The 26,821-nt window shown below is 30.5% G+C and overlaps 1 pseudogene; it reads right to left on the bottom strand.

Moving 5' to 3' along the window:
• Nucleotides 1-22,369: 22,369 nt before the first annotated feature.
• On the bottom strand, nt 22,370-26,821 carry LOC142640247 (U-box domain-containing protein 33-like; annotated as a pseudogene).

Genomic DNA, 26,821 nt, shown 5'->3' with positions numbered 1-26,821 from the left:
TTTACAATATTTTCACAACGAATCTTATGTGAGAAGTTGTTATTTACTATTACTAGTAGGTGAGAAAGTAATTTCAGTGTTCGATTTAAATTTAAAATCTATAACAACCTGCCAACTAGGATTTGTTTTGAAAATGTTGTAAAAATATTGTAGACACAACAGTTCTCTTTTTTAAAAGTAATCAAGGCGACAAGGAGGTATATACTTTTCAATATATTACTATACTTGAACACTTCTGACTTTCACATAGATTTAAAGTAATCGAATTATATATTTAAACTTGATGTACTTAGATTAATCTATTTAATTTTTTGTTTTCAATTGTGTCCTTTAATATTATCCTCCTACACTAAAATCCTGACTCTTATTTTATAATATGGTCCCTTTGAAATAAAATCTCACTTAGCCACTCACCTCCAATATGGTATTCACAAGTTTGGTTGGGGTCTAAGGCAGCCACGTGGGTTTATAATATACACTGCATTGAGATATGAATCTAATAAAATCTGTTTATTAATGATTTGTGTCATTTACGCTACAATTATTATTATTATTATTATTATTATTATTATTATTATTATTATTATTATTTGTCAATATTGATGACGGATGCTTGATGGGATTTTTTTTATTCTATAGAAAACAAAAAGGTTTTACCGGTGGAAGAGTAAATAATTTAATGGTGATGTGTGGGTGGAGTGTTCAGACTACTCTCATGGCAAGTGCATAATCATGCTTGTTCCCTTCTCTAAATCAATGCTTAATTTTCTTCATGGGTAGCCAATTGAGAAGCTTCCTGCAATCATCAAATAATAAGGCAAATTTACCAAAACATTCAGTAGAAGATCGACATTCACTACCAAATTACAACGAATTTTCCTATTGACATTACCATCAGATTTCCTATGTCCAAAAGCAGATGATTTAACTTTATTTTTAAATTCATTCAGTAATAACAAAAACTAAAAAACTCTTTTAAGGTTAAGAGTCACCATTTTATTTCTAATCTGTGTACCATTGATAAAAAGAAATGCAATTTCTTTAATTTTATGAAAATGTTTTCAGTAAGCAGTCACAAGAAAGTTGAATTTGGAATCTTCAGTTAGATTTTGTCCATGACAAAATCCTTTTTCTGTTTCTTAACACCGAAGTAAACAATAATTTTGTTTTGTCAAACTGAAGTAAACAATTTTTAGAAAAAAGCAATTTCTTGGTAAGTTCGACTCTGGAATCTTTTGGCATAATTCATTAACCTGCAGAAAAGTCAGTAAAAGTATTTGTGTGTTTCGACAAATTAATTAAATTGTAAAGTGAACCTACAAATTCAATGCTTCCACAGATCAGAAAACAAAATTTTAACACGACAAAACTTCGTATAAGTCAAAGAAAAGCACTGTGTAATGACATATATTATGGTTCAATTCATATTTGTAGTTAAAACTTCAAACATCAAAACCTTACTTGTGTGTCTCCTTGCTTTCCAGCTATGAGCTTATCTCAAAAAGTCTACGGAATGCAGCTGGGCGGGCCTGAGCGGCACATTGATTCTATCCCCTTTGGATATCCGGCAGGAATATTCCAACGATCCCACCATGAAAAAAAAAAAAAAAAACTAAGTAAGAATTTATTCTAAATAGGGAATCTTAAATGGTCAAATATCTTCTTCTCAGAAAAAAAATAAAAAGGTCAAATATATTGCTTACCTTATTGAGAAATCTTGGAAACGACGGCAAGAATAGTATTTAATATTCCGGCAACATTGTTTTCTATAGGATATTGGTACATGAAAATGAAATGAGGGATAGAATAAAGAACCTTAAATTTTTATTCTTCTAACGTCTCTAAAAGATCCTAAGAGTATAATATGATTAAATTACACAATTTGAAGTAAGGACACTTATTTATTTATTTACATATATTTAGGGAAAAGTTAATAGATATCCTAAAATTATTGGTTTAGGAGATATTTTTGAAACTTTTTTATGAAAAAAAAAAAAAATTTTAACAGCTTTTATTTTTTTTGATGAACCAGGATATTCAGACTTTTTCAAGTATTTGACTATTTCCCCAAATGTATGCAGTCTCCCAGTCCCGCATTTAATAAGTTATTACCAGAAAGAATCTCATAGGGGTGGCCTTGAGATGCTAGTAAGAGGTTTTGAACACAGATTTCATGGATATAATGAGGCCTTAGGAACTATTAAATCAACAACACCTTGGGGTTTTGATAGATTTTTATATTTCCATATATTTGTTTTAAAACTTTCTTAAAATAGTCTATTAATAAATGTTTTAAAAGCACCTATTAAGAAGACCTTTTTTTATATACATTTTTGAAAATTTTATATAGACGAGGATAAAATCAATACATAATAAGCAACAAAGCTTCAATAATATACAATGTTTTTTCTATCCAAGTACTAAAATTAAAAAGACTTTTGATATGTTGAGCTAATCCACGCTTAACCTTGTCACCATCATGTACATTATAATACACGGTGTTTCTTATATCATAACAAAACCCTTTTTTTATAAAAATTATGAAAATTTAATGTATAGGAGGATAAAAGCAGTACATCATGAGCAATAAAGCGCTCAATAATATACAATGTTTCTTCAATCTATGTACTAAAATCAAAAACGACTCTGACATGTTGGTTAATGCATGCATAGCCTTGATACCATTACGTTATAATACATGGCATTTCCTATATCATAATTGCTCAATTGATATATGTTATAATTTGTATACAAGGAAAATGATATCACTGATAAAAAGTTATCATTATCTTTAGGTGAGGTATCTGAGGTTTCTTAATTAAATTCAAACACATGTTGTATTTAATTTAATTATTTTGGAAAAATAATTGTTTTTAATATATTTTATTGGTCAATACAACTATGCATTTTAACTTAACTAAGAAATCTACCAACTGCATCTAAGGAATTTGTCTTTGACATTAATCAAAATCAATCCATTTAAGTCTAAAAGTGTAGCCAAAAGTCATGTGGCTCAAGGTTTTAATATCTGCTAGTGTTTCTGAAAACATTTAAAGTTCAAAACTCCTAACTCCCAACTATTAAAATATTGTTAAAAAAAAGGCTAAAATTTAAATTGTATCCTCTAAATTTGACTATACTTTATTTTTAGTCTTCTAATTTTATTTTCATTCGATTGAGTTCTCTAAGTTTCAAATTTATTTAATTTAGGTATGTTGTTTAATTTCGTTAAAAATTTGTAATAAATTCTTTTTTTATTTTCATAGGAAAAAATCTATAAAATCCATTGATTAAATTTGAAAATTGAGAATTCAATTGAATCAAAGCAAAATTAAAAAATAGATAAATAAATAAATTTCAATTAATATTAAAAGGTACAATTTACATTTTAGCAAAAACAAAAAAAAACTTGCATATGTCAGTAGCATTCATTCAAGAGCCCACGGGTCAGTGTCCCATGCAATTAATGAATTGATTAATGGTTTTAACTCATCTTAGCTAAATATATCATTCCACAAAATAATAATAAAATAAATAAATAAAGCTCACCTCATCATGCCCAAATTTAAAAAGACCTTTGATATGTTGAGCTAATCCACGCTTAACCTTGTCACCATCATGTACGTTATACTACACAGTGTTTCTTATATCATAACAAAATCCTTTTTTATCAAAATTTTGAAAATTTTATTTATACGAGGATAAAAGCAATATATCGTGAGCAATAAAGCGCTCAATAATATACAATGTTTCTTCTATCTATGTACTAAAATCAAAAACACCTTTGACATCTTGGTTAATCCATGCATAACCTTGTTACCAATACATTATAATACATGGTATTTCCTATATCATAATTGGTCAATTGATATATGTTATAATTTGTGTATAAGGAAAAGCTTATCACTGATAAAAAGTTATCATTATCTTTAGGTGAGGTCTTTGAGGTTTCTTCATTAAATTCAAACACATGTTATATTTAATTTAATTATTTTTGGAAAATAATTTTTTAAATATATTTTATTGGTCAATATAACTATGCATTTTAACTTAACTAAGAAATCTATGAACTGCATCTAAAGATTTTGTCTTTGTCGTTAATTGCAATCAATCCATTTATGTCTAAAAATGTTGCCAAAAGTCATGTGGCTCAAGGTTTTAATATCTACTAGTGTTTCTGAAAACATTTAAAGTTCAAAACTCCTCACTCCCAACTGTTTTGTTAAAAAAAAAAAGCTAAAATATTAATTGTATCCTCTAAATTTGACTGTAATTTATTTTCAGTCCTCTAATTTTATTTTCGTTAGATTGATTTCTCTAAATTTCAAATTTATTTAATTTAGGTATGTTGTTTAATTTCGTTAAAAATTTGTAATAATTTTTTTTTTCACATGAAAAAATCTATAAAGGGTCCGTTTGGATAGAACTTATTACTGAAAACTGAAAACTGAAAACACTGTAACAAAATAATTTATAAATGTGTAAATAGTACCGTGTGACCCATTTTTAATGAAAAAATTGCTAAAAAGTGAAGTTTGTGGGTCCCATGAACTGTGCACGAGTGCATTGTTCACGGGAAAAAAGTCAACAACTGCGGTTACTGTGCATGAACAGTAGCCGTAATAGTGAAAAAGTTGTTGTGCAAAAAAAAAAAAAAAGGAGAAAACACTCGTTTGCAAAACGCAACGTGTAGCCAAACGGATACAAAATCTATTTAGAAAATTTGAAAATTGAGAATTCAATTGAATCAAAGCAAAATTAAAAAATAGATAAATAAATAAATTTCAATTAATATTAAAAGGTACAATTTACGTTTTAGCAATAAATAAAAATAAAAAAAAAACTTGCATATGTCAGTGGCATTCATTCAACAGCCCACGGGTAAGTGTCCCACGCAATTAATGAATTGATTAATGATTTTAACTCATCTTAGCTAAATATATCATTCCATAAAATAATGATAAAATAAATAAATAAATCTCACCTCATCATGCCCAAATTTAAAAAGACCTTTGATATGTTGAGCTAATCCACGCTTAACCTTGTCACCATCATGTATGTTATAATACGCGGTGTTTCTTCTATCACAACAAAACCCTTTTTTTATAAAAAATTTTAAAGATTTATTTATACGAGGATAAAAGCAGTACATCATGAGCAATAAAGCGCTCAATAATATACAATGTTTCTTCTATCTATGTACTAAAATCAAAAACACCTTTGACATCTTGGTTAATCCATGCATAGCCTTGTTACCAGTACGTTATAATACATGGTATTTCCTATATCATAATTGTTCAATTGATATATGTTATAATTTGTGTACAAGAAAAAGGATATCATTGATAAAAAGTTATCATTATCCTTAGGTGAGGTCTTTGAGGTTTCTTAATTAAATTCAAACACATGTTACATTTAATTTAATTATTTTTGGAAAATAATTTTTTAAATATATTTTATTGGTCAATATAACTATGCATTTTAACTTAACTAAGAAATCTATGAACTACATCTAAAGAATTTGTGTTTGTCGTTAATTGCAATCAATCCAGTTATGTCTAAAAATGTTGCCAAAAGTCATGTGGCTCAAGGTTTTAATATCTACTAGTGTTTCCGAAAACATTTAAAGTTCAAAACTCCTCACTCCCAACTATTGAAATATTGTTAAAAAAAAAGCTAAAATATTAATTGTATCCTCTAAATTTGACTATAATTTATTTTCAGTCCTCTAATTTTATTTTCGTTAGATTAATTTCTCTAAATTTCAAATTTATTTAATTTAGGTATGTTGTATAATTTCATTAAAAATTTGTAATAAATTTTTTTTTTCACATGAAAAAATCTATAAAGGGTCTGTTTGGATAGAACTTATTGCTAAAAACTGAAAACTGAAAACACTGTAGCAAAATAATTTTTAAACGTGTGAATAGTACCGTGGGACCAATTTTTAATGAAAAAGTTGCTGAAAAGTGAAGTTGTTAGGTCTCATGAACAGTGCACGAGTGCACTGTTCACGAAAAAAAGGCAACAACTGTGGCTACTGTTTATGAACAGTGCATGAACAGTAGCCGTAATAGTGAAAACGTTGTCCTGCAAAAAAAAAAAAGGAGAAAACACGCGTTTGCAAAACGCAAAGTGTATCCAAACGGATACAAAATCTATTTAGAAAATTGGAAAATTGAGAATTCAATCGTATCAAAGCAAAATTAAAAAATAGATAAATAAATAAATTTCAATTAATATTAAAAGGTACAATTTATGTTTCAGCAAAAAAAAAAAAAAAAAACTTGCATATGTCAGTGGCATTCATTCAACAGCCCACGGGTAAGTGTCCCACGCAATTAATGAATTGATTGATGATTTTAACTCATCTTAGCTAAATATATCATTCCATAAAATAATAATAAAATAAATAAATAAATCTCACCTCATCATGCCCAAATTTAAAAAGACCTTTGATATGTTGAGCTAATCCACGCTTAACCTTGTCACCATCATGCACATTATAATACACGGTGTTTCTTATATCATAACAAAACCCTTTTTATATAAAATTTTTGAAAGATTTATTTATACGAGGATAAAAGCAATACATCATGAGCAATAAAGCGCTCAATAATATACAATGTTTCTTCTATCTATGTACTAAAATCAAAAACACCTCTGACATCTTGGTTAATCCATGCAAAGCCTTGTTACCAGTACGTTATAATACATGGTATTTCCTATATCATAATTGCTCAATTGATATATGTTATAATTTGTGTACAAGGAAAATGATATCATTGATAAAAAGTTATCATTATCCTTAGGAGAGGTATCTGAGGTTTCTTAATTAAATTCAAACAATTTTTAACTTATTGGTCAATATAACTTAAATTCAAACAATTGAAAAACAATTTTTTTTAAATATATTTTATTGGTCAATATAACTATGCATTTTAACTTAACTAAGAAATCTACGAACTGCATCTAAAGAATTTGTTTTTGTCGTTAATTGAAGTCAATCCATTTAAGTCTAAAACTATTGCGAAAAGCCATGTGGCTCAAGGTATTAATATCTACTAGTGTTTTCGAAAACATTTAAAGTTTAGAACTCCCCACTCCCAACTATTGAAATATTGTTTAAAAAAAAAAGAAGCTAAAATATAAATTGTATCCTCTAAATTTGACTGTAATTTATTTTCAGTCTTCTAATTTTATTTTCGTTCGATTGAGTTCTCTAAGTTTCAAATTTATTTAATTTAGGTATGTTGTTTAATTTTGTTAAAATTTTGTAATAATTTTTTTTTATTTTCACTTGAAAAAATGTGTAAAATCTATTGAGTAAATTTGAAAATTGAGAATTTAATTGAATCAAAGCAAAATTAAAAAAATAGATAAGTAAATAAATTTTAGTTAAATTTAGAGGGTACAATTTACATTTTATCAAAAAAAAAAAAAACTTGCATATGTCAGCAGCATTTATTTAACAGCCCACGCTTAAGTGTCCCACGCAATTATTGAGTTGATTGATGATTTTAACTCATCTTAGCTATATATATCATTCCATAAAATAATAATAAAATAAATAAATAAATCTGAATAAATATTTAATATAGTAATTAGTATTTAGAGTGTTGACGTTGGAGTGATTTATCTCTATCTTTCTTTTCTTTTTCTTTTTGTATGGTAATTTTCTTTCAAGAAATGAAATACTAAGTAAATTTTTTTTTCACTTTTTTTTCTTATGTGAGTTTTATATTATTAAGTAGCTTATAAATATATTAGATAGTAATCAGTATTTAGAATGTTGAATGTGGAATGATTTATTTTTATCTTTTTTTTTTGTAAGTTAGTTTAATTTTAAGAAATTAAGTACTAGATAAATTTTTTTTTTCATTTTGTAAATTTCATATTATTAAGTGGATTATAAATATTTAAGATAATAATTAGTATTTAGAGTGTGGACTGTAGAGTGATTTATCTTTGACTTTTTTTATATTGTTAAGTGGATTATAAATATTTAAGATAGTAATTATTTAAGTGAGTAAATATTTTATTTAAGTGAGTAAATATTTAAGTCGACTGTGGAGTGATTTATCTTTATCTTTTTTTTTCCCTATTTGTATGGTACTTTACTTTCAAGAAATAAAGTCCTGGGTAAGTTTTTATTATTTTTTTTTTTGTTAATTTTATACTATTAAGTGGATTATAAATATTTAAGATAGTAATTAATTTTTAGAGAGTGGACCGTGGAGTGATTTATCTTTACCTTTTTGTTTTTGTTTTTCTTTTTGTATGGTATTTTACTTTCAAAAAATCAAGTACTTGATAATTGTTTTTTTCATTTGTAAATTTTATATTATTAAGTGGATTACAAATATTTAAGATACTGTTTAGTTTTTAGATTGTGGACCGTGGCGTGATTTTTCTTTTTCTTTTTGTATGATACTTTACTTTCATGAAATCAAGTATTGGGTAAACCTTTTTTTTCCCTTTTTTTTCTTTTGTAGATTTTATATTATTGAGTAGATTATAAATATTTAAGATAGTAATTAGTATTTGGAGTGTGGACTGTGGAGTGATTTATCTTTATCTTTTTTTTTTTTTTCCTTTTTACTAGGTAATTTTTTTTTTCATTTTTTTCTTTTGTAAATTTTATACTATTAACTGGATTATAAATATTTAAGATCGTAATTAGTTTTTAGAGTGTAGACTGTGGAGTGATTTATCTTTATTTTTTTGTTTTCTTTTTCTTTTTGTATGGTACTTTACTTTCAAAAAATCAAGTACTGGATAATTTTTTTCACTTCTTTTTCTTTTTTCAATTTTATATTATTAAGTGGATTACAAATATTTAAGATACTAATTAGTTTTTAGAGTGTGGACCGTGGAGTGATTTATCTTTTTTTTTTTTTTTTCTTTTTGTATGGTACTTTACTTTCATGGAATAAAGTGCTAGGTAAACTTTTTTTTTTCTTTTGTAAATTTTATATTATTAAGTGGATTATAAATATTTAAGATAGTAATTAGTATTTAAAGTGTGGACCGTGGAGTGATTTATCTTTATCTTTTTTTTTCCCCTTTGTGTATGATACTTTACTTTCAAGAAATCAAGTACAGGGTAAGTTATTTTTTTCACTTTATTTTTTTTCCTTTTGTAAATTTTATATCATTAGGTGGATTATAAACATTTAAGATAATAATTAGTATTTAGAGTGTGGAATGTTAAGTAATTTATCTTTATCTTTTTTTTTTTCCCTTTTGTATGGTACTTTAATTTCAAGAAATAAAGTATTGGGTAATTTCTTCTTTTGTAAATTTTATATTATTAAGTGGATAATAAATATTTAAGATAGTTATTAGTATTTAGAATTTGGATTGTGGAGTGATTTATCTTTATCTTTTTCTTTTTGTATGGTACTTTAATTTCAAGAAATCAAGTACTGGGTAAATTTTTTTGTCACTTTTTTTTTTCTTTTGTAAATTTTATATGATTAAGTGGATTATGAATTTTTTAGATAGTAATTAGTATTTAGAGTGCGGACTGTAGAATGATTTATCTTTTTTTTTTTTCTTTTTGTATGGTATTTTACTTTCAAGAAATCAAGTACAAGGTAATTTTTTTCACTTTATTTCTTTTGTAAATTTTATATTATTAAGTAGATTATAAATATTTAAGATATTAATTAGTATTTAGAGTGTGGATTGTGGAGTGATTTATCTTTTTTTTTTTCTTTTTGTATGGTACTTTATTTTCAAGAAATAAAGTATTAGGTAAAATATTTTTTCTTTTTGAATTTTATATGATTAAGTGGATAATAAATATTTAAGATAGTTATTATTATTTAGAGTTTGGACTGTGGAGTGATTTATCTTTATCTTTTTTTTTTCTTTTTGTATGGTACTTTAATTTCAAGAAATTAAATACTAGGTAAATTTTTTTTTTCACTTTTTTTTTCTTTTATAAATTTTATATTATTAAGTGGATTATAAATATTTAAAATAGTAATTAGTATTTAGAGTGAGGATTGTGGAGTAATTTATCTTTATCTTTATCTTTTTCTTTTGTATGATACTTTACTTTCAAGAAATCAAGTATTGGGTAAATTCTATAAAAAAAAGTATTGGGTAATTTTTTTTTTTTTCACAATAAAGGGGTATTAGCATCAAGTCATAACAAATATGTTGTTGTCAAGAAGCTAGACAATATGTTGAGGGAAGTTGAGAGGGAATTTAAAACTGAAGTGATTGTGATTGGCCAAAAATTGGCCAATCTCAAAAAAAAAAAAAAAAAGTTAAGAAATAACAAAAACTGGCTTTGAAAAAAAAAATTAAGGTGTTGAAAAAAAAAAACACCTCTTTAGTGTTTGAACGAAAGCAGCAATACCAATACCACAAAGGCAAGGACATCATTTTCTATATCGTCCTTGAGTGTTCTAAGCAGGGACTGGAGAGAAAGGCTTGGCCATGAAGGATAGGCCGTGGAGCACAAAGAATAATGCTTTGGTTGAGGACCCCACTGGAGGAGAAGGTGAGGGTTGGGGAAGGGAACAAGAAAGGAGAGAAGGAAAAAAAATGAAAGAGAGAAAAGAGGAAGTTGAGGAAGAAGGGTGAGTACTGGTGCATTTCTAAAGTGACAATGTGATTTATTTATAGAAGATAAAGAGCAAGTAAAATAAATGAAATTTTTGGGATGAACCTCACAAATGTTTTTTTATAAGTTATTGTTGTGACCAAATTTTTTATTTGTTTTTATGGCCAACCACTAAAATTTTTCTAAATAAGTTAAATGATTAACATATATTAAGCATGAGTAATGCTATAAAAAAAAATTTAACAATATTTTTACACAAAGTTGATGTGATAAATTTTTATTGATTCTCATTTGATCTCATTACTTATGTCATTTTTTTTACTTACTAATAATTACTCACAATATCAACTATTTGTATTAAAAAAAAATTGTTTGTAGCTCTAGCATTTTCAATTAAACATTGATGCCAATTGCCTCAACAAATCTATCGAATTCATCAAAGCCTTGAGAAGTGAGGATGAATCTTTAGCCTTCTAAACACACTTTTGCAAAGTCCTTTACAAATATCTTTATTGATTTTTTTTTTCTCACATATTATCGATTGGAAAATTCTGTAACTTATAATCTAACTAAACATGCGAGATATATTAATGATTTAATGGTGTGGATAGAAGATCTTCCTCTACATGTTTATGGTGTTAAATCTAACTAAATTTGCATTACTTTTTTACTTACTATTTTGATACACTATTAGTATGACAACTTCCTTTTTTTTTTTTTTTAACTTTTTTAAAATTACAAATATACTTTTGTTGGGCTTTGTGGAGCCTAGTTGTGTTTGATCCAGATGATGACCCGACCCGACCCGAAATGATGTTGTGTGGTTTTTAATGGGAGATTTTCTAGGGCTTATGTAATTGGCTAATTTTTTTACAAAATGCACTTTACTTGTAATTGAGTAGATTTAGGATGAGTTTAATACTTCAAGAAACATGTTGTTCAAGCCAAGTATTAAAGTCATGAAGATTGGACTAAGAAACAAGTGAAGAAAAACTATTCATCAAAGCTCAACAGATACCTCGATAGAAAATCTATCGAGACTTAATGAAGGAAGCTCGGCAGAAGCTGAATCTGTCGAGATCTACGAAATCAGAATTTTCAAATATGATTTTCGGCCCATGCTAAAATATTTGTGTAGGGTTTCTTTTCTTACAACCCTAGACATATATAAGGCTTATTTTAAAGGCCGTCATAGTGGGTATACACATAGAGAACATATGAAAAAGTGACCGAGTGTCTTATTCTCTTTGTAAGAAGTTACTGCGTCTTTTGTGCCCGAGGGTTTTGTAATCAAGTACTTTTTTATCTTTATTGTTAATGAAGTGAAGAACTTTGCAACCAACAACATCTTCTTCAAGTTGCCGGAGTTAGTCACGTACTGGGATCCGTGCATCATTATTTACTCACGTATTGGGATTCGTGCATCATTGGTTAGTCATGTACAGGGATTCGTGCAAAATGGTGACGTTCATGTATTGAAGAGTTCAGAAGTTCTGAAGCGGTAAAAGGTTTCTGCTGTAAGTTCATTTACGAGGATTGTAGAGTCTAAGGACAAATGTTTTGTACTAAATCTGAAACTTCTCTTTACTATAGAGAATTGATTTTTTGGAAGGTTTCCCCCCAGGTTTTTTTTTTACTGAGAAACTAGTTTGTTTCATTGGTTTTCCTGATTCATCATATCTTGTCTTATTTACTATTCCGCTATGCATGATTTTAACATGATATTGATGTTTGTTTGTTTTAACAAGGTTTATTCATAATAAATCTAGTCAACAACTTGGGTTTAAAACTTGTTAATTCTATCAATCGGGGTCTAAATTTTCCAACAAGTGGTATCAGAGTAGGCACACTTTGATTGGATTAATTTCCTGAGTGTGATCCTTGACCTTCGTTGTCATGGATTATGGAAAATCTCTTTTAATTCCTCATTTATTTGATGACACTAATTATGCGTACTGGAAAGTTCGTATGAAAGCTTTTTTGCAAGCTCTAGGTGAAAATGTATGGCAAGCTATTGAAGTTGGCTGGATTAAGCCAAAGGAAGCGCCGGTGGATTGGGATAACAGTAGAGCCTTGAATTCTTTGTTTTGTGGGGGTGACCAATGAGGAATTCAAGAAAATATCATTCATTGAAGTTGCCAAGGAAGCATGAACCATTCTTGAGACCACATATGAAGGTACCAATGTAGTAAAGACTGTGAAGTTTCAAAGACTCACTAGTAGTTTTGAAGAAATAAGGATGGAGGAGGATGAGACATTCATTGAGTTCTATGCTAAACTAAAGGATATTGTGAATTCTACCTTCAATCTTGGATAGTCTATTGCAGAACCCAAAATTGTTAAGAAAATCTTTAGGTCCTTACCTGAAAGATTCCATGCCAAGATCACAGTCATTAAAGAAGTGAAGGACATTGATCAAATTCCTTTAACTGAGCTTGTAGGGAACCTTCAAACCTATGAGATGAGATTAGGTTTAATGGGAAAATGTGGAAAGAGTAAAAACTTGGCCCTTAAGGGTATAAAGGAAGAGATTGATGACTCTGAAGATGAAGATGAGGATGAGGATCTAACCTTCATAGCTAATGAGATTATCAAGATTCTTTAATATAGGAAAAATGATAAGGACAAACCTCTTAGGAAATCTAAATCTTCTAGGAAGGGCAAAAATGAGAAACCCCTCATCCAATGTCATGAGTGCAAATGTTTTGGTCATATGAGGATAGAGTGTCCAAACTATCTTATGAAGGAAAAGACTAAGAAGTCAAAAGATAAATGGTCGGTTGCTACCTAGAGTGATACTGAGAATGACTCTTCTGATGAGCATGTAGATGAATATGGTCACTTTATGGCTTTTGCTACAATAACCGATAAGGTGATTGTGGAGAGTGCTAGTGACAATGAGGATTCTTTTGATGATGAAGTACCTAAGAAGTTAATCCTTTAGGAAGACTATGATAAGCTATGTACTGAATTTATAAAATCTGAAAAGACTTCTCATCTTTGTAGAAAAGAGCTTAATGAGGTAAAAACTGAAAAAGTTGATCTCTTAGTCAAACTAGATGAGACTACAAGGTTAGTTAAGACTCTTGTTGTGGAGAACACCACATTAGAAGAGAAGGTTAAGAATCTTGAGGTTGAGTTTAGTCAAGCTAGAACTCAAATGAAGAAGATGTCTAGTGCAAAGCTTGATAAGGTATTGAGTGCTCAAAAGCCTAGTTCTGATAAGACTGGCTTAGGATATGTTGTTTCCTCTGGCCCCTCCTCTTCCATAGCTTCTGAATCAAAGACTGTTTTTGTGCCCCAATCTGAGAAATGTGATAAAGGTATGAATTCTATAACTGATTTGTCTAATTCTAAATACTTTGTTAGACCTCACTCTAGGAAGTTTAGTAGTCCTAAAACTGGTCATGGTTGTCACCATTTTGGTGTTTCTGGATACATTTGTCCTAATTGTTTAAAGTTGTATCCTTAAAAGCAAGTGTCCAAATGGTCATAAGTTTTCTCTCAACGAACTACACCTTTGTTTGGAAAGTTATTAAAAATTTTAAGCTTTTTAACTCAATTTTAGGAGAATTCTAATTCTTCTATGTCCTTTAGTAGACATACTAGGACACGTACCTTTTCATCTGCACAGCTAAAGACTCATGTTGTGTGGGTGAGAAAGGAGCCTAGGATTTAATTGTCTTTTTTGTTGTCCTCTACTTTAATTCTTTTTATCTATAGTAGGACTTTCTTGCTTGATTTCTTATATATTTTTGGAATCATGCTTTCATGCATCTGTATCTATCTTCATGCTTTCATGATGTTTGTCTGTTTTTGTTTGGTTGTTTAGTCTTTATTTTGTTTGTTTTTCAAAAAAAAAAAGAGAAAAATTACAAAAGCAGTGTGTGTTTGTGTATGTTGGTACTTGTGTACCTTTGAAGGCCATTGAAACAAAATTTCTAAACTTTGTATCTCGTCACTTAGATGAGCACTTTATTGCACAACTAAATAAATGAGTTTTGTGGCTTGTGTTTGTGATGATTACGTTTAAGTAATCTCTTATACTTAACACTCATATCACTCTTTTTGATGAGAATGACTAAAAAATCCTAAGAGAAATGCATAAATAACCATCTCACCACTAAACCTCACCAATCATGTATAACATTTGTGTGCTTTGGTGTAGCAAAATTGTGATGTTTTTGGCGTACATAATTGGGTATTTCTTCTCTCTTTATATATGTCTATGCATGATATGTTCATAAAGAAAATATGCAAATAATATAAAAGCAAAAATAATCAAAATACTTTTAAATATGGTTGCAAGCATGTTTTCAAGAGATTTGGGAGTTATAAGATGTACCTCGAAAGTGATAGTCTCCATCAAACAGTTATAATTGTGTGTGAGTGTATTAGATGTTCTCATCAAATCGTCATAATATGAGAAACTTGTGCACACTTGTTATGTTTTCACACACAACACGTATACTCTTTGCTACTTTTGATACATCTGCAGGTACAATGTGATTTGACCATCACAAGGAATACATGTGTTAATATATGCTCACTAAACTGTCTTAACTTGTTTTTGAAATATAAAATTGGTTAGACTTGTTTAGTGTGTATGTGTGTTTTTGGATCTCTAAATACTTTGCATATATGTTGAGAGATGTTTTGAGAGCTTAGTATGTTGATTGGATCTCTGTTTGAGTTACTTGCATGTTGCATTCATCTTGTGTGTTTTTCCTCCCTTGGAAAACCTTGCTTCTATCTTCTCGATAGCTGCTCGACACAAGTTTCTTCTATCGAGATTTTTGGATTTGACCTTGATAGCTTCTCGATAGCTAGGTCAATCCATCGAGCCAAAATTTCTGAGCTCTCTGTCTGCCCGATAGATTCTCGATAGATCCTCAATCCATCAAGATTTATGGGTTTTCTCTCGATAGTAGCTTGATAGCTTCTTGATCTGTCGAGACCTTCTTGCATGCAGTTTTTTTCACATGTTTTGCATCTTTCTATTATCTTGTCATACATAACATCTTGTTTCATTACATTTATGCATTTATATGGATTCCTTGTGCCCCCTTGATCATCTTTATGTTTCTCGGTTGAAGCTTTATAGCTTCTTGTACTATTTGTCAATCATGAGAAAAAGGGGGAGAATATGTGGTTTTTTTTTAAGATTCTACATGTTAGGGGGAGAAATATATGTCTTTGTAAGGGGGAGTTGTGTTTCATCTTGTTAGGGGGAGTGTTTACCTCCTTGTTATTTTAGGAGCTTCTTTTAGCTTCTTGTACATTGGTCTTGTGACCATTTTTACATATATTGTACTTATCTTTGATATATATATATATATATATATATATATATATATATATATATATATATATATATATATGATGTATGTATTCTTCACCTATCTTTACATGTGTTGTGTCTTTTCTCTCTTTATACACATATTTCTTTATGTACGCAATCTTTATTTCTGTTTCACACATAATGCCTCGATGAGTTTTGTTTAAGTATTCCAAAAAGACAGGTTGTGAAAGTCTATCATGTTGTCAACTCTTTTCTTGCAAAGTTTTTCAAGAGTTTGTAGTAAGAATAGATTTATTTTGTAATGCAACAAGTGGTTATGAGTTTAGTGATTTAAGACTTCTCTTATGATTATTTGTTTTTTTGTGGTTTTGTCACAGATTGCCAAATGGGGAGATTGTTAAGAACATATTTTATGTAACTGACTAATCCTTTGACAAAATGCACTTTACTTGTGATTGGGTAGATCTAGGATGTGTTTAGTACTTCAAGCAACATGTTGTTCAAGCCAAGTAGTAAAGCCATGAAGATTGGATTAAGAAACAAGTGAAAAAAAATTGTTCATTAAAGCTCGACAAATACCTCAACAGAAAATCTATCGAGACTTAATGAAGGAAGCTTGACAGAAGCTGAATCTATTTAGATCTACAAAATCAGAATTCCCAGATCTAATTTTTGGCCCATGCTGAAATATTTGTGTAGAGTTTCTTTTCTCACAACCCTAGACATATATAAGGCTTGTTTTAAAGGTCGTCACAGTGGGTATGCACATAGAGAACATATGAAAAAGTGACCGAGTGCCTTTTTCTCTCTGTAAGAAGTTACTGCGTCTTTTGCGCCTTAGGGTTTTGCAACCAAGTACTTCTTGATTTTCATTGCTAATGAAGTGAAGAACTTTGCAGCCAACAACATCTTCTTCAAGTTGCTAGAGTTAGTCACGTATTGGGATTTGTGCATCATTGGTTAGTCACGTACTAGGATTCGTGCATCATTATTTAGTCACGTACTGGGATTCGTGCAAAAGGGTGTCATTCATGTATTGAAGAGTTCAGAGGTTCTAAAATAATAGAAGGTTTCTGCTGTAAGTTTATCTACGAGGATTGTAGAGTGTAGGGACAAAGGTTTTGTACTAGATTTGAAACTTCTCTTTACTATAGTGAATTGCTTTTCAGGAAGGTTTCCCCCCAGGTTTTTTTTACTATAAAACTAGTTTATTTCATTGGTTTTCCCGAGTCATCATATCTTGTCTTATTTACTATTCCACTGTGCATGATTTTGACATGATATTGATATTTGTTTGTTTTAATAAGGTTTATTCATAATAAATCTAATTAACAACTTGGGTTTAAAACTTGTTAATTTTATCAACCGGAGTTTCCCAACAGTATCCTTTAGTTCAATGTTTCAAGACTTTTCATCCCTCATAGATACACACAAAACTTTTTGCATTTTAATTCATCATTTTCACCTCTTACGTTTCTACCCTTTTATATATACCTACTCATAGTCCTTCATGCTATCTCATTTCAAAAACACACAGACCAAAAACAATTTCATTTATCTTCAATCTTTCGGCGACACCTATCTAGTTTTAACATTATTGTCTCATCTAATCCTAACTCTTATAAGTTAGCTACAACCAAGGAAAAGGGGCTTGCATTTTATATTGAGTGACAATGAGAATTATGATTTTGATGTTAAAGTCAGACGTTGTGGATTTGTAGGTTTTGTAAATGATGTGATTGACTGTGAGTGTTTGGAATGTGTATTTTGTTTTAGAATTAAGGAGAAAGAGAAAGACACATTCTAATAACTTTTATTCTATAATATTCCCGAGATAGTTGGGCTCCATCCTTCCATAATACCTTCTGAGGAGGCTCGGCTCCTTGGGAACTATCGCTAGTTTGTTATTATCTTCCCTTATCCTCGGCTTATCAACCCCAAAGCTTATCAAACCTTTCAACTATTAATAACTTTTTTATATTATTGTACAATATAGTTGTATTATATACTAAATTGTATTTAGAATACTATTTTAGATTATTGTATATAATATGGAAGTTGTATGTACAAAAAAAAAAAATCATTTTATTTTTTATTTACGTTGAACCTCCTAGAAAAAAAAAAAATCCTAAAGTCGCCACTGTATAAAAACAAGTTGGAATTCCATAAAAAGAAGCGAATAAGAGAATGTTTTTAATCCTTCTTATTTTTTCTAAGAAACATTACATTATAATTCAAGCAATTCTCACGAAACCACATTTGTTCAAAACGGGTTTTCAACTTTAATCACTCCACGCTTTATTTTTTTCTCCTCTACAAGTTTCTAAATTTTTATTTAAATTTGTTTTGTTGACCAATTCACTTGAAATTGACACAAAATGTGGTGTCAATATATGATTTGTACATAATTTGTTGAGTATCAATAGTAGATTCATGTGAAGGTGGTGTTGTCCTTGTTATAAGTCAACAACTCAATAAAGTATGAAATTGAATGTGTCCATAGAATCAATTATTCTCGACTGTTTTGCAATAAATTTAATTAGATTCAGATTAAAGACCAATAATGCTAACATGGTGGAGGAGAGAAGGAGAGAAATTATTCAATCATCCGTAAGTGGAGTCAAAGAAGATGACTAAAAAGAAAGAAAGAAAGAAAGAGAGCACTAAGAATTTAATCTTCCAAGTTCTAAATAAAGAAAAGATATTGGGAAATACTCTATCTGAATAGTTCATATAGAACTTCCCAAGTTGCAACCCAGCATCTTCCAATTACAAGTGACAACTTCCACGAAGTGCACGTTATTTAGTCATATTCTCTAATTTAATTGCTTCAGAGTCAAGAAGAAAGGGTATGTTTGATAGTCAAGGTGTACAAAGGGTTGACCATTCTTCTCTTAGCCGGTACTAGTCTTTCTTTATCATTGTGATATTTACTCATATAATATATTTGCTAACTATTGTTAAGTTATATACTGTAGAATATACTCAAAAAAAATATTTAATAATAATTGCGAAATGATAAAATCATGTTTTAAAAACACAATTCCACAATTATAACTAAAATCGTGTTTTCAAAACATAATTTTTGTGGTGTCATATACAGGTGTAGTATATCTTCACTTTATTTAGGAGTAACTCTATTTAGGACAAGTAACTATATTTTTGTTGGGTTATTTGCTGTGTTATACTTATACCGGCGTCTTCTATTGTACTGCTGACAAAATACTCAGAATGGACTGCTGTATATGGAATATGAAAGTTGTAGTTTCAACAGTGGAGGGATATATGGAGGTTGAAGAAATCTTATCTTTCTGCTTATTTAGCATGCGTGTTGAGCTGGGTGGTCTTCTTTTGATGCTTTTTTTTTTTTTTTTTTTTGTTAGGGAAATCAGAAATGGGTTCAAGGTTATCATGACTTATGAAAGCGGGGAGTTGCCAGCTTGTGCAGATTATAAGCTTGGACTACTTGGAGAATGTGCTGGATGAGGGGTGGTTTCCTTGGTGGTACATTTCTGTGATTGCAAGTAAGACGCCAATTTTAAAGAAGAGAGATAAGAGTGTTGAAAATGAAAGAATATATTATGCTTTGAGTAATTCTACCATGTACAGAGGGAACTATAGATCTGAGTCTAGAACTAGTAGTACATAATGTTTGAAGTGGTCAGGGGCGGAGCCAGAAATTTTTGTTTGGGGGGCCAAGAAGCAGCAGTAATATATTTATCAAGACAACTCCTGCATATACATAAATATACACTTTTTTATTATATACACTTTTATTTGATAAGTTATATATATATACACACACCCAACAAAAAAAAAAAAAAAAGAGTTTAGTATTTTTAATCAAAATTATGTTTGATGACTATCTTTCATGAAATTAATAAAATTCATTTTTACCATTTTCATAGTGAAATTCTTAAAAAGTTTCATTTTCTATACAAATTATTAAATTTTATACTAATGTAAGTAAAAAATCGATCAATTGAACTTATGAAATTTTCAAAAAATGAATGATCCAAAACTTGGAAGAATAAGTTAGGCTCCAAACATATTTGAAGCTATTTTGCTTTAACCCATTATGTGGCAATTAAAGAGATATTTCATGTGTAATTTTAGTGACAATATTTTTTTAATGAGTCAATGACTTATTAATCACCACATAACAGGTTAAAAAAGATAAATTCAAACATGTTTGATATCAAACTTTATCACATATTTAACAAATATAAGAACATATTTTACAATAAAAAATAGAATCGCGAAAAATAAAGTTATGTCTCTATAACTATTAGACCAATTATTTTTTTTAAAAAGCATCATTGGACTAATTCAAATACTTTGGGGGGCCAACTCTTATTTTTGTAGACTAAATTTTGAAAACATTAAAATAATTATATATATATATATTTAAAAAAATCAAAATTTTGCTGGAGCCATGCCCCCCGCCCCTTCAACATAAGCTCTCAAGGCAGTAGCCTGATCTCTTTGTTTGTGAGTTTAAAGTATTCTAATAAAATTTTCACTTCCCTCTTTTTTGTGAGTACTTTGTTGAAATTTAAGTCAAGGTTTTGTAAAGCCAACACGTAAGTATAGAATTACAATAACACAAAGTGGACTATAGGAAACTAACTTGAGTTTTGGAGGCTATCAATAAAGCACCCTTGTGGATGAGACTTGGTAAAAATGTCAACAAATTGGTGCCGAGATTACATGAAGCGAAGCTACATTATAGCTTGAAGAAGATGACAGGAGATAGAACGGCAGTTGTAAAGAAAGAAGTTTCTAGACGGTGAAAGAGAATTTCTGAATTGATTCTAATTCATTGAAATCAAATAAGTGTTAATTTACAAGCAATTGTTACTATATATACATGTACAAACAGAGATGCAAAAGGCGCCAAAAAATAACAACTCTAACTAACTATTCTAACAACCATCCTAACAGTATAACTACCATTATGACTACACCAATGAATACATGACAGCAGGAGCTTCTAATTTCTAATTCACTTGCTTTCTTTCTTTCACGCGTGTTGAAGTATTATCCTTGTGGTGTGTCGTTTTCTTCTTCTGTCTTTGACCTTGATTGTCGTTTAAGCCCTTTTGCCGTTTAGTGCTTGCATCAGTCTCAACAGCAGTCAATCTTGATATGTCTAGTCCACCCATGAAAACTGTCATTATGGAAATTTGAATCCTGCTACGAATGTCGCAATATATAATCGCATCCAAAAAAGCTCAAAAGTGGTGTCAGCCAAGGCTCAGGCCTTGGTGCTAGAACCAAACATAAGGTGCCTGCTTGAGTCCATATAATAACACAGAATGAAGAAGTCATACATTGTGGGGGAGAATGTGAGAGACCAAGAGAAGGCTGCATGTAGACTTCTTCATTTAATTACCATTGAAGAAAACATTTTGGACATTCATGTGGAAAAATGCCTATGTTGAGAGGCAGCAACTACAATAAGTATGCGTATAGAGGGGAGGTGAGCAACAGAAGTAAAAGTCTCCTTATTATCAACCCCATATTTTTGTGTGAACCATTTGCCCACAGGATGTTCCTCATACAACTCAAATAACAATTTGAGTGAGTCTTGATCTTGTAGACTCGTTTATACCCAATAACAAACTTCGTTAAAGGTAGATCAACCAAATCCCATGTATGTGTCATGTCAATGTTGCTATGTTAAGGCTAGCATGGCAGCAAGGAGTTGTGACATGTGTCACATGTGTGGGGTGTTGCATGCTGATGCGTGGGGTATGCGAGCTCATGATGGTGTGCGAGGGCTGTGATGATTGCGGGTGTGGGCATGTGAGGCACGTGTGCTGCGAGGTACTTCTACCAGTGTGTGTAGGTGTGTGCAGAAGAGTTTTGGGGTGTTTTTGTCAACGTTGATTTCTTCATTCTTCAATCTTTTGATTTGAGTGCTTTCTCACTCGAATCGAATGGTAGAGGGCGCAGCGGCAACAAAACACCGTTTGTGGCAATGACGTTAGAAAGGATGAAATTTTTCTAGAGACTAAGCTCTGATACCATGTTGAAACTGAATGTTATTGTTGGGGAGACAGCACCATGGGGAGACTCCAATTAGGATATTAATATAACATATAGAGACATCATTTGACCCAAAAGCTTAAGCCAATGGGTATGAGCCCAATTATGTCATATTAATCATTTATTTTTCTTATTAGTATCTAATATAAGTCTTCACTAATCAAATAACAATGCTACATGTGAATATTTCAACACACACACACATGCATATATATATTAATTAAGTGCCAAATGAAAAGCATAAGAGCACACAGAATTCATTACTCGCCCAGCTAAAACTTCAATAAGTTTACTATCCATTTCATATAACTATGAATATATGATACATGCTTTTGTTCTCTCTTTTTATCATTTTACAGTAAATTCTTTCTTGCTTCCTTGCAAATTTTCATTCATGTGAAAATGCGAAGCTTTAGGTTGAACCTTGTTGATCAGAAAAACAAAAGCTATGTACAAAACAGTGTGTATAACTAACAAGAAAGAACATAATATAGAATTTCAATGCTTTTTCTGCCACACCTGAATGGCAGAGCGAAGAGCATAATTGGGTAAAAGATTGCAGTGTTCAAGCTTAAGATTTGTCATTGGTGAAGTATCATGACCACTTTCCAGCCATTCTCTCAAAGCCTCTGCTTCATAAGTATAACCATCCGCTGCCACCTGTGGATCTTGCATGACTTCCTGCGAGTTTGCAAATAAAAGAAAGAGTAAAATGGCCTTATACCCCCTGTGGTTTGATGTAGTTTTGTTGAAACCTCTTGGATTTCCAATTCTTTCTATTCACACTTTGTGGAACTCAATTGTCTACTTCACCTTTTGTTTAAATCATCAACTGAAGTTGGTCATATTAGATGCAAGGGACCCGTACACTCACACATATTTCTCTCTAATTGAGTCCCCAGTGAGCCAGTGGTATCTAATTACTCTCACATGACTAATTTTTATTGTTGATCTTAACAGGAAGTGAACAGAATTAATTGATTAGAACAATTAGATACCATAGGAGTTGTGATTAGACCACAGGGTCAGATATGTTTTATCCTAAAATAAATGCCTTTGTTAAAAAGAAATAAATATTCCAATTAAATAGGCTTTTAGCATAAAGACTTTCCAAGAAGAAATAGAGATTTCCAATCAAAGCTATATTCCTAAACCCTAATAGATGGGGACAGGCACATGCAGAAAAACCTTTTGCCAACGAGATAATAACTACTTGAGAAACTTGTAAGTAATCATATTACAGGCAATGAGAAAGGGTTTCGGATGCTTAAAGAGTTATATTGATTAGTGATTTATTATATAATTAGTAGAATATTATTACTAGAGTGGTATGGAGGGAGATTGATTTATCAATTGAAAAACCAAAAAACTTACATGAGAGATGGGGCACACAAGATATGCAGGAGGTTTGAAATTCTTTTCAGATCCCAAGAAGGTTGAGGATGAGACTCCACATGTAGTGCTCATTGATTCAAGTACTGTCAAGACCTCTGACCCAAGGTCTGGACGGTTCTTTTGCTTTGAATTACAACACCTCAAAGCCAAGTAAGCCAACTGTTCTGCTTAAATGGCCAATCTCCAGCCAAAGGATCCAGGAGCTCTTTCAACTTACCAGCATCTAATGCATGTAGCACATCCTTTGTTATTCTTAAGACTGGCCTTCCAGTCAATAGCTGCAATAATATGATTCCAAATGAATAAACATCTGACTTTAAAGTAAGCTCTCCTGTTGAAAGGAACTCAGGATTTATGTATGCAAAAGTGCCTAGTGCTGTGTTCCTTGAACTTTGATCATGAGGTAAAAGATGACAAATACCAAAGTCACTTAGTTTGCTAACGAAGTTTGCATCAAGGAGGATATTGACAGGAGTCAAATCACCATGTATTATGCCGATAGGTACGGAGGAATGAAGAAAGATGAGTACACGGCACCAACCCAGTGGCTATGCTTATTCGAGTTTTCCATGATAATTGGGCCATCTTGTCCCTGCATCTAAGTTGATCTCCAAGGCTTCCATTGGGGAGATACTCATAGATGAGAGCACAAGCTTCTTGGCAGGATCCAATTAGTGTGACAAGATTGGGATGCATCAATTTACTCAATATATCAACCTGAAATACACCCAACTAGCATGAGTCAATGCGGATACAACTAGTGTGCAGATTTGGAATTTTTTTTTTTATTTATAAAAAAAAATGTTTTTAAGTTGTGAAAAATATAAAAGAGTAAAAAAATTATGGTAATGGTATTGACATATGGATAAATCATGAAACACATAATTTAAGGCTATAATTTAGATCAAACAAAATGTATGTCAGTCATTCAATAATCAATAATATTTACATTTATTTTGGGCATAGCCATCAATTTGGATCATCAAACGATATGAAACCTATTAAATGTGCCACACACACCAATTTGACCCTAGTACTGGAGATGTAAGAAAACCTGCAAGTAATTTACATTACGGATCATTTAGATTCTCAAGTCCTAAATAGATATATAGTCAATGCTCCCAATGGCATATGAGTTAGAACAATTAATTCAACCGGTTCACATATAGATATGCAGGGCAGGAACCATCCTACCTCACGTTGTAATCCGAAGGGTTCTTGCAAACTATGTTGGTTCTTGGTATTTTCATTTTTCTTTTTTCTTCTCCTATCACTTGTACATGAAGTCTTCTTTCTTTCTTTTATCTATTTATTAATTTATTTTATAGTTAGATAACTGGTAATTTTTTTCTGAATAAAAAGTATTAAAGAGCAGAGGTTACAAACTAGCTTGAGATGCTTCCTTCAAGATTAATTCAACAAAACTAGGAGGGCTAAAACGCAAATCAAAACTACCATATAAAAAATTGCTAAGAAACCATTTGCTTAATACATGAGTAGCATTGTTAGCTTCCTTTTGAACCCAATTAAAAGACATTAACACTAGATTCAGTTACAGGCCTAATTGACTTTACAAACTTAATAAGCCTCAACGTGATTGATTTGCTCCAAATTTGATGGCCTCAATGTATCTTTTAGAATCACTCTCTATGATAAACAGAGAAGTTGACAAGTCGGAAGATAATTGTATAGCTCACATAATAGCATTAACCCTTTCTTGAGCAGGGATGTCGGTGTCCACTCGCTTTGTACAAGCAAACTCCAAATTCTCTCTCCAATCTCTGGCAACCACTACTGTACAACATGAATACTCTCCAACTGCAGCATCACAGTTCAATTTTAGAGAAACTTGGATTGGGCTTAACCATTTGTTGATACTTCTGTCTAAATTGTAGGCTTGGCTTAAGTCAACTAATCGGTAGGGATATCAGTTTACTTTTTTAATTAAAGAGTCTTAATTTATATTATACATAAGAGAATCTTCTGTTTGATTTTCAATATTTTGCATGGTAAAGTATGCTTGCACAAATTCTTAAACTCTCTAAAATACCCATATCTTTTAGTTAAATAATTTTAAATTAAAAAACATAAATTGGTTAAAATAGTAATTTATTGTTCCTTAGTTTTAGGCATTTTTCTTTATCTTCTCCATTCGACCTAAAACTTAGGACACTATTTCTATCTCATTTTATAGTACCATTTCACATTACCTTACTTTAAAAAAAAAAAAAAATTACACGGTTATATTTATATATCACTTTTTTTTTTAGAGATAGTTTCAACTTATGACGTCCGCTCCTGATGGGGGCTAACTATATTGGAACCCACTATTTATATATCACTTTTAAATATTATAATACTAAACAAAAAAAAAAAATTCATTATTATACGCACAAAACGCGTGTGATGAGTCTAGTATATTATATGTACAATAAGTTCTAACTTTTATCGATATATTTATATGGTAAACTCAAATTGACCGGATTTAATATATTTTGTTTTCTTAATCAGTTGGAAACAGTCCCCAATACTTTGGAGGGCGGGGGGAGCTATGACCCCTGCTGATAGGGGTAGAGCCAAGGGGGGTAGGGAGGGAAATTGCCCCCCTACCTCACCAAAAACTCCTTTAAAATAGGAGTAGATTAGTTTTTCCCTTACAAAATTTTAGAATAATTTCCCCCAATGAGATAAGTATAAACTCATCCCTTACAATGATAAGTATAACCTCATTACACTTTTTTTTTTTGGTCAAAGACTATAACTCTATAATATAATTGAGTATCTGTAGTGTTTCCTAATTCACTAGTTTTTGAGTTGTCTCTAGTTCTATTCCACCCCCTCCCCCCCAAAAAAAATGTATAAAACAAAAAAAATAAAAAAACAAAACAAAACAAAAATATGACATGGTAAAAATAAAACTCCCGGCACTAATTTTCCCATATCACAACAATTTTTAAGTTCAAATAGAATTTATCTTTCTCACAACAATTCAACTAATGGGTGCCATATATTAAATTTAAAATAATAATTATTTAATAAAACACACAGCACTAAATCCCTACTGCGCCTTCATCCCTGAACTAACCTTTTTCATCTTCATCCCTTAACTACATTTTTCCCCTCAATCTCCTGACTCTTTCTCAATTTTAAACTTTAAGTTTTTGCTATAAACTCAACTTTTAAATAATTAAAAGAATACAGAAAGAAATTAGAAATCCATGGCCATATAAATTTTTAAAAGCAATCAAGGCAACAAGGAAGTATATAACTTTCCTAGTATATTACTATAACACTTTCAAATGATTATTACTATCTCTCTCTCTCTCTCTCTCTCTCTCTCTCTCTCTCTCTCTCTCTCTATATATATGTATGTATGTATGTATACACGCGCATATAATTTTATAACTTGGTCCCTTTGAAATAAAAAACTCAATTAGGCACTCACCTCCAATATTGTTATTCACAAGTTTGGTTGGGGTGTAAGGCGGCCGCAT

The sequence above is a fragment of the Castanea sativa genome, chromosome 6 (assembly GCF_040712315.1).
Source record: "Castanea sativa cultivar Marrone di Chiusa Pesio chromosome 6, ASM4071231v1".
In the NCBI taxonomy this organism is placed as follows: domain Eukaryota; kingdom Viridiplantae; phylum Streptophyta; class Magnoliopsida; order Fagales; family Fagaceae; genus Castanea; species Castanea sativa.
This window is presented reverse-complemented; position numbering and strand designations above follow the sequence as displayed.